Below are 9,114 nucleotides of genomic sequence, written 5' to 3' on the forward strand. Positions count from 1 at the left end.
TCTCACTATCTCCCTTCTCACTATCTACCCTCTCCCTACCTGTGGTGGGAGCGTGAGGGCTCTGTGGTGCGTGTGTCTTCACTGCTGAGCGCTGGCATATGACATATGCCTCGCGCTGCCACCAGTGCAGACCCCTTGGGCCCCCCTGACTGGCAGAACTCCAGGGCCCAGTCGCAGTCGCAACCCCTGCGGTCTTGAATGTTCCACCACTGCCTGCAGTGCTGTTTGTTTATTTGATCTATACCCTCAGTGCTGAGTTTACATGTTATTTCTAGTTAATCTATAGCTGCGATGCTATGTTTCCATGCATTATTATTCTATACCTGCAAATACAGGATTTGTATGTCTGATTCTGATTTAGTGTGGCAAATATTTTTTTTTCTGCGGGAGGGAAGGGAGTGATTGCATGCTAGGGAGCGTGGAGCAGGGCCCTATGTTTTAAAAAAAATATATATTGGCAACAGGGTCTAATATTTATATATATATATATATATATATATATATATATATGTATATATATTGGAAGGAGGGTCTAATATTTATATATATATCGGCAGCAGGGGCTAATATTAATATATATATATATATATATTGTCAGCAGGGGCTAATATTAATATATATATATATATTGTAAGCACGGTCTAATATTAATATATATGGACAGCAGGGTCTACTATAAATATATATCGGCAGCAGGGTCTAATATTAAGATATATATATATAGAGAGAGAGAGAGAGAGAGGCAGCAGGGGCTAATATTAATATACATAACTGGGAACTCTCCGGGTTTGACCTGGAGATTGCCGGGTAAGCACCGACTCCCCGCCGTTTTTCCCTTTAAAACACTCGACTCCAACGTGGCTCGTGTCAATTGCCGTGGTCGTATAGTGGTTAGTATTCTGCGCTGTGACCGCAGCAACCCCGGTTTGAATCCAGGTCACACTATTCTCCTTTTCCTGATTTGCTAGAGTCTTTTCAAACTCCTGTCCAGAATTTCTTGTTACAGATATGTTCTCCCTACACCTGTTCGTTAGAGGCTGCGAGTGTTCAAGTCCATCTTTCATTCGCTTTGGAATAAAGAGTCTGACACAAATGGAAGAAATTGGTAGGTGTGCATGGTTTCCCTCGTGTTAAAATCATCTTTTTGTAGGCGGTGTTTGCTAACTCTCATTAGGGACTGTAAAGGAAACACTCGCTGTGAGACACCATTTCAGACATAGGTGTTGTTGAATACATTTTGCCTCCTCAGATTGGTCATAGAAATCTTAGCTAAACATTCAGTATGAGAGGTAACTAGCTGAAATATCTCCACTGTGCTTTCAAGCAAGCATTTCTACCTTTCCTTTTGCTTGTGGGAACAAGCCAACTACTTGGCCACCTTTTTTTCATGATCATGAAACTCCTTTTTTTCTTCATTGTTGGCGTATTTTAGCACCCTATCTCTAGATTGTTTAGTCATTTCCTACCAAGTATCTTGCCTGTCACAGCTCACTTTCTAGAAAAGATGAAGTCTCCCTCTTTTATGCCTTCAAGAAGCTAACTCAGTCTTCTCACTAAAGCAAAGGATATTCTGCAATGTGCATGTGTGGGCCCGTGGCGCAATGGATAACGCATCTGACTACGGATCAGAAGATTGTAGGTTCGACTGCTACCTGGCTCGTGTCACTTGCCATGATCCTATGGTGGTTAGTACCCATTCCAGAACACGTAACAGATGACAATCCCTGTAGTATGTGCAGGGGCAGGGCAACGCAAGGCCCCCCTCTCAACTTGGGAAGGACCAAGGTACTAAACTTTATGCAAGGAGCACGAAGCCCCCATATAAATTCGGGGAAAAAGGCATAACGGTATTAACTCTGCCCAGCCAAGAGACCGTAAGTGTTCCGAGACTGGCGAAGCCCTCTCACCAAGTCCCTATTCCTGTATAGATAATTTTTTCCTCTCCTACCATCACACTTGCCTCCCCCTTGGATCCGGATGTTCTTCCGGTGGCCCCGGTTGTCCAGGTCCTCAATCCTGCGCCTAACGTGCCCCAGGCAGTGGAGATGGTGGCCAGCAGAATTCTGGGCATCCCGGGCAGGCTGTTGCTGTGCAGCCGAGGCATGGTCCAGGGCAACAACCCTGCGCTCCAACGGCGTCAGGTCGGTGCGCAGCGCTGACACCTCATCCCTAACCACCTGCTTAAGCTCCAGGATCAGAGTGGAGAAATCATTTCTCCATGGAGCTGATCAGAACAATTGCAACACCTCCGGGGCAAGGGGCTGTTGTGGGGGGAAAGGCTCTGGTGTGTTATTTCCAAGGAGGACAAGCTGGCGGGGGATCCTGCCGCGCGGTCATCCGAGGCCTGGGAGGCAAGGTCGAAAAATACTCCCGGAATACTACTGGAAACAGTGCAGGAGCAACTGCTCAGGGTAGGGGGCTCAGCTGACAATTTCTTGCTGCGTCCTATTGCCGGGGTTGTCGTATTTTGCTAATATTAGAGGCGAGTGGCGGTGGAGCGGGAAGGTTAAGCGGCCTTCTTTCTCGGCGGCTGGACATGCCCCCCTTCTGTAGTTTATTTAGTGTTCTGCCCATAGCAACCACAGGTCACAGAAATTAGTTTCAGAGAAAAAGAAAATGTTACTTTGGAAAATGTATTTCTTAATCTGATACTACTAATAAAAATGGTGCAGGTTCCTTTTTAACAATATGGATGATATATTTCCTTTTTTAATCTACAAATTCCATTAGGTATTTTTAATCATTGGATTGTGAAATGTAGGATTTGTGTAAAAATGGCAGATTCAATCTAATAAAGAAAAATGAAATTGGCATAAGATTTAAGTCAGAGAAAACAAGATATAATTGTTTTGCAACAGGCAGCTATGGCTATCAGTAACCGGGCCTAATGCTATACCTATACATCAGTCTAGATTCAGAAATGTAAGGTTCAGACCCAAGCATCCAGCAGGCACCCAAATAGCGATCTATGGGCTGCAACTCTTAAAGGGCCAGGGCCCATTTTAAGTGTTCTATCCCTGATATTATTACATTGGTACCCTGAGTTGTCTTGACTGACACTGTGTAAGGCAATGCAGATCACAAGAACAGAACGTTTTAGATAGCGTCTCCCTGTAGCAGACATACAATTGCTTATTTTAATCTGTAAACATCATTACATTGTTTCATTCAATATACTGAAATCTACTTAACGATAGGAAAATGGGCTGATTAAGTAAACAAATGAGTTCTACTGTGAAATATTCCACTGCTATTACTCCATAAACAATTTGCCGTAAGAAAATAGTTCATCCAGTTTTACATTATAATAACTCCTACCCAAATATCTGGGGATACCCCAGGGTGCAAAAGTGTGGAAACGAGTGGAATGAGATCAAAGATTTTTAACTACCTTTTCCCCTCTTTATTTTCTTGGTGTTTTCCTCACATTTCTTCATACCATCAACCATCCCTGGGGTGGGAAGAATTTACACCATGATCTTTCCTGGGGCAAGCCTAGGGCAGTACTCTGGGCCCAAAATGCTACTATTGGTACCAGTGCTTTTATTTGTTATTATGGGTTGGGCAAAAGTGAAGACTTCTTGCTACATGTACTGTATTGGCTTGGTTATAGGCCGCACCTGATTATAGGCCGCACCCTTTGCAGTTTGCGCGGGATTTCAGCCGTTCCGCGGGATTTCGACATTGCGCGCAGCTCCCCCCCCCACTGCGTGCTTACAGTTGGTTCCCACAGAGACAGTGGGCAGCGTCCTGCTGAGTGAGCCTATGGAGCAGCAGCAGTCTGGTAAGAACATGCTTATATTCTCTTTCTTATTTCAATGTTAAATTATATATATTTATTTATTTATACTATAATGGTAGTTAGCAATGCATTATGCATTGCTAACTACCATTATATTATTTATAAATTTATTATTATTATTAATTGATTAATGGTAAATAAAAGTCTTGTGATAACTTGCTTATGTTATTTTTTCTTTATGTCTTTATTATTAATAAAATAAACATTTATTGTTAAATTTATAAATTGTATTATAAATATATATTTATTTTTAATATAATGGTAATTAGTATATTAGGTAATTAACGTGTGCACTGGTGCCTTTTTTAGATTATTGATTTGCCAACCTGTCCCCCCCAGATATGCCCTATACCCCCAGATATGCCTCTTGACCCCCTATATGCCACTCTGCCTCCCTGATATTCCTTTTAACCCCATAAATGCCACTCTGCCCCAGATATGCCACTCTGCCTCCCTGATATTCCCTTTAACCCCCTATATGCCACTCTGCCTCCCAGATATGCCTTATACCCCCTATATGCCACTCTGTGAATGAATTATGTGAATTGCGTGTATCAAATGTATAATTGTGGAAATAAGCAGGGTGTTTGAGCCTTGGGACCAAGATGGCACAGGCAGGGTGTTTATGGGACAAAGATGGCACAGGCCGGGCTGTTTGGGAACAAAGTTGACTCGTGTTGTGCTGTTTGGGGACACATATGGCAAATCCTATGTTTATAATTTGGGTGCTGATCAGGTTCTATGTGGGCAGTGTGGATGCCAGGGCTGGCTTCGAGGTGTGCAACCTGTGATCAATGCCTGTAGTTTAGGGGTTTTTATCTATACCTTTAATGCCGTGTTTTTATGTGAATTACAATTGATCTATACCTGCTGGGTATAGCTGGGTTTGTGTGTTATTCTGTAGAGCCATTTATTCAATGCTATGTTTCCATACATTATTTATGTATACCTGCAAATACAGGGTGTGTATACCTGCAATGCTGCTTCCATGTATTTATTTGATCTATTCTTTCAGTGCTGAGTGAATTCTAGTGGATCTATACCTGGAATGCTATGTTTCCTTACATTATTATTGTATACCTGCAAATATAAGATTTGTATGTCTGATTCTGTTTATTTGATCTGTACCCTCAGTGCTGAATTCACATATGAATGTCAATTGATCTATACATGCAAAGCTGGGTTTGTGTGTTACTGTGTTGATCTATACCTGCTAGGCTATGTTTCCATACCTTATTTATGTATACCTGCAAATATAGGGGTTGTATGTCTTATTCAGCTGATCTATGCAAGTGCTGTTGTATGTGTTGTTTATTTGATCTATACCTATTTTCTACACGTTGTAGGTAAGGCTGACTAGTCATACACTAGGGCCTGAGCTTTACAAACTGCTTGACAATATGTGTGTAATTCATAGTTGTCAGATTTTAATGACTACGGTAGCAAATCTACTGTGTAAATGTGGTGGTTTAAAATAAATAAATAAATAAAAATGGGAATACAGTAATTTTAATGGGATTGTCAGTTGATTGTTACTGTCTGTTGAAATTGTTTCTGGAAGTATTCCATTACTTTTCCCTGGGGAGTGTTTGTCAGTTAGGATGGGGCCAAACTGCTCAGATATAGCCTATATTTCAGTGGCAAAGCAGCAGCACTTGTTTGTCTCTTATTAAAAGAAAACTTTATTCCCTTATCAGGTGCGTAAAACACCCCAATGGAAAAGGGGAAACGTTACTGAAATGTTATAGTATTAATATAAGATTGTATGGTTTTGTTCTACAAAATGGTGGATGTAATGTGATCCCACAAAATGGTGGATGCTAAGTTATTAATGTTGATTGTGTTTAAAAGGTTTCGGCATTTATGTTTTTCTTTTATATATGTTAAGCAATTCACTTATTAAAGAGATATTATATGGCCTATATTTATGTGGCAAAGCAGCAGCAGTTGTTTGTCCCTTATTAAAAAACCTTTATTCCCTCAGCTTGTGAGGGCACTACATAAACTTAATTTTACATGCAAGTAAAGTATAAATAGTAGACGTGTGAAAATGTAAATGGTTCGGACACACTTTTTGGCCGATTCGTTTTCAGACAACAAATTCCTTTTCCTGCCCATTCATTTCAGACGAAAATTGGGAGTCATTATAAATTCAGGAACGAAATTCGTTGTCCGATGCCCACACTCACTCTGTCACTCACTCTCTAACACTCTCCCAGACTCTCACTCACTCTATCACACTCTGCCGGCCACTTCCGTTTCCGGGTCCCTCATCTTCTTGTACTCTTTCCTACAAGCTTCTATCTTATCCTCTCCCCCCAGCCTTTCTGGGAGGTTATGCCCACAGGGATGCGTACAAAGAAAGAAGAGAGAACAAGAAGATGAAGATCAAGAAAGTGTGAGATGCGGAAGCGGAGCTGCGAGACGCTGAGGTAGGGAGACATTTAGAGAGTGTGAGAGAGTGGGAACGAAAGAGACGATTCGGATGAAAATTCGTAGCCTTTTTGCTTCGTTTTCAGCCGTTTCGTGGGGGTTTGACAGCGACGCCAACAGGCTGTGATAATGAACAGAGTTTCTGAGTAAAACACTTGATTCACTCAATAAAGGGTACCTGTGATGTTAACATTGGTTGCTTCACTGATGCCCATACTACCCTCTGCAGGGAATAGGCTTCATGTTAGGCCAGGGTTAGCTGCATCAAGGTCAGCAGCAACCCCCAGATAGCATTTAGTGGGAGGAAACTGAGGCCCGGGGTGGAACGTAGAGAGTTCCCAGGTACTGTATGCTTATGCATGTAAAAAAAAAAAAATTTTAAACCGACTCTTTAAATTTAGACAACAAGTATATAAAGCTATCTACCAGATTGGGGACAAAATGCCATATAAGGCAATACAGGGGCCGTGCTGGATTTATTTAGGGCCAGAGGACTGCAGGTGAACAGTTTTCCATTACGGCATGTGCTCAATATCTAGTAATAAATCACTAAAAACAACAGAATTGTATATTTTGACTTAAACAACTAAACTCGATCAGTAAGATAGGACATTGGGATGGGAACTCGAAGATTATAAGTAAACGGGTCTTGCTTTGTGTTTGAAGTCAATGTGTTCCATGCCGGGCTGCATCTGTAAAAAGGGGTGGTAATTCACAGCAGATTGTTAACTTTCACGACAGGATACCGAATAGCTACATCATGTAATGACCCCTTTAAGTATTACCACATGTTCTGCTGTTTGTTCATACCCTGCTCATATTACCACTTAGACTTAAAGTAAATTATGTTCTTTCAGATATAGGGATAGGAGGAAATTTTGTTGAAGTTAAAACAATATAGTAATGACCTCTTTCTTACTCTTCTGCTAAATCCTCTCTGTTCTTGAATACTTCCTCTAATACCTCAAATAATTAGGAGGACCGTTACCTCTTTGGGAACCAGATTCTTCTGCACCCTTTTCCTCTCCTGATGACCCTCTTTTCTAGATATTCAGGATGTGTGGTGGGTATCACAGTGTTCTACTGCTTTGGAAGTCAGGGGTAGTGTAAATATATGCAGAAAATGTGTTTGTAAATTCAATCATGTAAATAAAATAAAGTAGTTCTTCCCAAACCCTTACTCATTAATGAAAACCGGTATCAACAGGTCAAAAAGTCACATCATATGTCTTGTTAATGCCCACTCCTAGACAATTCTCCATCCACATCATCTACAGCAAACATGTCCCTGTTTATGTTTTCATTTTTATTCACCACTACATTACTAAGTCACAACTATTGATAACAACGCAACCACATTATATTCTCCGCATTAATAAAGGTTTTTACGTTTTTTTAAGAGATTGCATAGGAACTGCGATGTTCCTACTTGGAAGTGGCTGTTAATCATTTGAGTACCAGAAGGATGAATTATGTATTGACTTTGGCAAGCAAAGTGTTAATTCATCAACTCTGCTATGTCACTTGGGTGGTATGGCCTGAGCCAGCACAGTGGGATTACGCAGCACATAGACACTCACGCTGCGTGACATGGACACACCGCGTGCAGAATGCAGGGTCTGACTCATAACAATGGGGCCACTCGGAAGGCAAATATTTAGAGGATTGGAGAACAGGCTGTGTCGACATGTTAGGCTTGGGGACCAGAGCAGATTATAGAGATGGAGGAGTTTCTTAAGGACAGGGAGAGAGAATGTGTATCAGGAATTATTCCATCATTTGAAGCTGACCAGAGATAAATACATATATGGAACAGATCACTACGATATCAGAAAAAAATACATTTTTCAATAATATGACTTTTTTTTTTTTTTAATACAGTTCTACTTCTTACACTATATGTTTTCAGGTAGCTACATATTGTTATCTTAACCCAATTTACTAGATAAAAACCTGACTCCTGATAATACTGGCTCAGTCTTAATCACCAAGACAGACATGCTGATTTTACCGGAAGGTGGTAGATAAATGGAACAGCCTCCCGTCAGAAGACGCTAGGCTAACGCTGTGAGGTAATTTAAACACGCACGGTATAGGCCAAAAGGTTTCCTGTATCTAAGATGAGGCCATGGACTGATTAAGGTCGAATGGTTCTTTTCTGCTGTCAAATTCTATGTTTCTATGACTAATAAAAGCCTATGGAGGAAGGGACTTAATTACATTGCCATAAAGAATCAGCCCGGTGTGGTGGTTGAGCAGGGAAAGTCACCCAAGATATCACATGACTGACACAAATAGCAGCCTCCAGATCTGGATATATTGCATTTATTGGATAATGCAATAAGATTAAACCAGACTGGAGATAAAACCAGATTTTGTTAATGCTAACCTATATGAATATTTCTCCTTGGTCTGTTGGTTCCGAATGTGGATGTGTTATGTAAAGGAGTGAGGTCTATCTTCTGCTAAAATGGCCGCAATTTTTAAGCAAAATCTATTAGCAATTTTCTCTACTTACCAGAGGTTGTGTGTCTTTTGTTCACAGCTTGTACCTGGGGATACTGGAAACCTGTACATAGGTAGATTTAATAAAACACATTTGGCTGTGTCTCGCATGTTTCAGACTTATAAGCATTAAACTGTTAATCCAATTAGCAGCGTGAAAAGGGCCAGCTTTGGATGGACATATACCTTCCGGTCAACAGAGCATTCAAAAGACATACCAAGTGTCCCTCTTCGGCCCCAAATCCCTCTGCCCCTCTTTCCTTCCCTGATGTCCCTCTTGTATGGTAATATGGTAGTGTGTGTCTGAGAATGTTAGTGTGTGAATATGGCACAATATGGCGACGCTTGTGGTGACGTGCTCGCCCCGATCCTCC

This window comes from Spea bombifrons, chromosome 4 (assembly GCF_027358695.1).
Source record: "Spea bombifrons isolate aSpeBom1 chromosome 4, aSpeBom1.2.pri, whole genome shotgun sequence".
NCBI classification, from domain to species: Eukaryota; Metazoa; Chordata; class Amphibia; order Anura; family Pelobatidae; genus Spea; species Spea bombifrons.